This window comes from Rattus norvegicus, chromosome 10 (assembly GCF_021556685.1).
Source record: "Rattus norvegicus strain SHRSP/BbbUtx chromosome 10, alternate assembly SHRSP_T2T, whole genome shotgun sequence".
Lineage (NCBI taxonomy): Eukaryota > Metazoa > Chordata > Mammalia > Rodentia > Muridae > Rattus > Rattus norvegicus.
The window spans coordinates 64,934,744-64,938,937 of NC_141543.1; the positions used below are offsets into that span (position 1 = coordinate 64,934,744).

A 4,194-nucleotide genomic window follows, 5' to 3' on the forward strand; every position below is an offset into this window, starting at 1 on the left:
AGAGAGAGAGAGAGAGAGAGAGAGAGAGAGAGAGAGAGAGAGAGAGAGGAAGGAAGGAAGGAAGGAAGGAAGGAAGGAAGGAAGGAAGGAAGGAAGGAAGAAGCCATCTCAAAACAAACAAGAAAGATGTGAATTATGGAAAAAATGTATTTGTGTATAGGATGAAGGACAAATAATCTGATCCAGTGGCCCCCAAGTTCATCTCAAGGATACTGATGTGAGCTTTTGTTTAAAGGAATGAAAGATGAAGAACTGAGATAGAAAAAGAGGTTATGTAATTTAGCAATCCTGGTCAAGGCGTGTGTACTGGCTGGTTTTGTGTGTTGACTTGACACAAGCTGGAGTTATCACATAAAAGGAGCCTCAGTTGAGGAAATGCCTTCATGAGACCCAGCTGTAAGGCATTTCTCAATTAGTGATCAAAGGGGAAGCCCATTATGGATGGTGCCGTCCCTGGGCTGGTGGTCTTGGGTTCTATTAGAAAGCAAGCTGAGCAAGCCAGGGGAAGCAAGTCAGTAAGTAACATCCCTCCATGGCCTCTGCATCAGCTCCTGCTTCCTGCCCTGCTTGAGTTCTAGTCCTGACTTCCTTTGGTGATGAACAGCAGTGTGGAAGTGTAAGCTGAATAAACCCTTTTCTCCCCAACTTGCTTCTTGGTCATGATGTTTGTGCAGGAATACAAACCCTGACTAAGACAGGGTAGTCTTACTCTTCACTTGCTCAGCTCTGTTTCTTCATGGTGATGCAATAAAGGGTCTGTCTGCTGTCATTACCCAAAAGGAGCAGTTTTGTTCCTATAAGACTATCTTTAATCTTCACAGTGCTATTGATAACATGAAGAAAAAAACAACAACTTAAATCTTCATGTAACATGAGAAATGAGATGTGTTTTTCCTGGGTGGAGAGATAGTCCAGTCAATAAAGTACTGGCCTGGCAAGCATGAGGTCCTGAGTTCATTCCACAAAGCCTACATTTTTAAAAAGCCAAATGTAATCAGACATTCTGGAGTTTGCCAGACAGCAAGCTTAGCCTTCGTGATAAGGTCCAGGTCAGTGAGAGACCGTGTCTCTAATAACATGGTGGAGAAGGTACTAGAGGATGAGCATGTGAAATTAATAACTAGCAAGGCAAGATGCACTCACTGGTACAGTGGTGGAAAACGTTCTGACTGGTTATAAGCCTATTCCACTGAAGAGTATTCACATCTGGTACTGTATATGGGTCAAAGCCCATGGCTGGGGAGATTGTAGGCTGAAACAGGGAAGCTACTACTGATATTTTGCTAAATGGACACAATCTCTACATCTATTTGCTTTCAAATGATCATGTTTGTGCTCACACATTATTAGTATTGCTATCATCTTGGCCGTAGAAGCTTTTTTTTTTTTTTTTGCTGTAGGCAGCAAAATTGCAGACATTCATTACTGATCAATACACACACACACACACACACACACACACACACACACACACACATACATGTATATAAATAAATATATATATATATATGATATCTTCATCAGTCCCTTAAAGGCATCACAGAAGAGAGATGAAAAGAATATGTGTTACAAGAAGGAATGGAGCACTGCAGAATGCTGTGTTCATGGCCTCTGTTGAACTCGCCATACCTAGCAGTATCTGCACAGCATTGAGCTCATCACCTTGCTACAAAGGGGAGAGCGGCACTTGAAGCCCCACCCCTCACTGAGGATCTCTCATCAGCTAGCATCACTAGGGGATGGAAAGAAACATTTTTCAATGTATAGCCACTGATAAGATGTCCATACTCCTGGAAGTGACCCTACGCCATGTTCTGTAAGCAACTTTAATGAAACTCTTTGAGTCTCCAAGAGGAGACAAGAAAGTAAAAGGGGAGACTAGTCAAGAAGAGGAAGGAGATGAGGAGGAGTGGGACAGGGGACAAGAAGGTAATGGAGGGTGGGCATGATAGATGCATGTTGTATACAGGCATATGTAGAAATGTCAATTCTGAAACAGGGCCAGAGTGAGACACAGTATCAGAAAATAATAAAAAAAAAATAAAAATAAACTAAAACACATTACTGTGTGGTTACTGTATGAGAATAAAATACATTTCAAAGAGAACCAAGTTGGATGGCTCCTGAGGAGCAAAGAGCAGATGGCCAAGCATGGCCCATGAGATTTCCTCAAAGCACAGACCTTTGCATTAAGTCCAGCAACACATAAAGAACACTGAGGCTTTAAACTCTCACCACAGGCTTCCGGTCTCTATAATGTTATTTTACTCTCAGCTTGCTATTGGGTCCTTTCTAGGGAACTACTGTTCTTTTAAAGCTGCATTTTCCCTCTCAGCATTTCTTGTTGGTGTGAGTCTCTGTTTCTTAGTATTCTTTTGAGAAATAATACTGAAGTCTATCTTGTGTGTTCATTTATTGTGTGGAATGCAAACTCTAATCATATTTTGTATTTAAGCCATGTCTATGTTTATTAAATGCAGTCTGCTGTTTCCAGGTTGATTTCGTTTTCATCTATATTTCTTCATCACGTTGTCATTCTTTCTTTTCAAGGTCAGATCATTTCTTTGTTGCTCTTGGAAACTTACTTTTGACTGGACTCAGAGTTAGAATAGAAACTCTCAGGGAGGACAGCCTCCATCTCTTTCAACCTGTTCCTGGCATCTGGCTCCCTTCATTCTCTTGGCCAAAAGATGAGAATATTCTGTAGCTCCCTCCTGTTTTTCTTAGTGTATGTTTTTGTCTTCCGAGTAATAGGTTAACATTTGTGTTACAGGACACATGGAGTAACAAGACACTGATTCTTAGGCCCTTTGGTCCTGGGCTTCTTACCTTCTTTGTTAAAGAGCTTTCTAAAAACATACAGGTAAGCATCATCTGTTTTAGAAATATTTAAGAGCATTCTGATTCCACTAGCTCCTTTAGGTTTCCAACCAAAAAGGCACATTACTATCTGTCATTCTCTTTCCTTTTCTAAACAGTAAAGAAGGTGCTAACACTCAGATCGGCACACAGAATGCATCTGTGAACAGATTTGTGCTTCCTCCCTCCAGTTCCCCTTGGTCTATAACAAGAATGCCCCTTACTCAACAGCTGGTGCATTCCTCCATGGATCAGAATGCCCTTATTCAAGGAAAAAAACTTTTTTTGTCATTCCCACCACTGATTCAAACTGCTTCCATTCTTCACCCAGCACATCAGCAGCTACTACTGTGGCCATATTCTTCTCATAGAACTTGCACAGCTTTCCTTCATTGTCTACTTCAATGAGTTCTGACAACTGGTGGCTGAAGAGGAGGTTCAGCTTCATCTTGACTCCCATGTTGTCTTTTGTTAGCATCTTCACAATAATGACACAGTGATTCCAAAATATTTTCACCTCTCTTTCTTCAATTATGTTTCTCTTATACTTCTAGGTACTCAGCATAGCATTGCCACTCTTTTACTCTGGAGACACATTGCATAATCATTCCTGTGTCTAAAAAACATTCAGTGACACAGGAGACAGCCAAGACAGATTTTCCTAGAAACAATTACATTTAGTCTGGTTCACCTAAAGGAAGATTCCCAAGATTATTTTTTCTGTTTTGAGAGGAGAAGGTAATATGGTGGTGTGAATAGGAATGGCCTCCATAGACTTGTGTGTTTAAATGCTTGACTCATAGAGAGTGGCACTGTTAGGAGGTATGCCCTTGTTAGAGTAGGTGTGCCTTGTTGAAGGAAATGTGTCACTGTGGAGGTGGGCTTTGAGATCTCCCATGCTCAAGCTACACCCAATGTGTTACACAGTCTCCTTCTGCTGCCTTCAGGTCAAGGTGTAAAACTCTCAGCTCCTTATCCAGCAGCGTTTCTGCCTATACTCTGCCATGTTTCCTACCATGTTGACAATGGACTAAACCTCTGAGACTGTAAGCCAGTCCCAATTAAATGTTTTCCTTTATAAGAATTGCTGTAGTTATTGTATCTCTTTATAGCAACAAAACCCAAACTAAGATAGATAGTCAAGATTACTTTTCATGATCCAATAAATCCTGTGTTCAGTGCCTATAGAAAACACTGATAAATATTAAAAGAATAAAGCATCATTTTCTTCTATGCCACTAAATAACTCCTTCCTTTTCATGGATACGCAGGTGATAAAACACAGAAGAGACACTGAGAAGGATATCAAAATCCCTAAATGTATTTGCCAGTTTA

At 40.7% G+C, this 4,194-nt stretch overlaps 1 pseudogene; it reads right to left on the reverse strand.

Annotated features, from left to right (window-relative positions):
* Positions 1-2,581: 2,581 nt before the first annotated feature.
* Positions 2,582-3,307, reverse strand: LOC148002958 (small ribosomal subunit protein eS6 pseudogene; annotated as a pseudogene).
* Between the last annotated feature and the right edge of the window lie 887 nt (positions 3,308-4,194).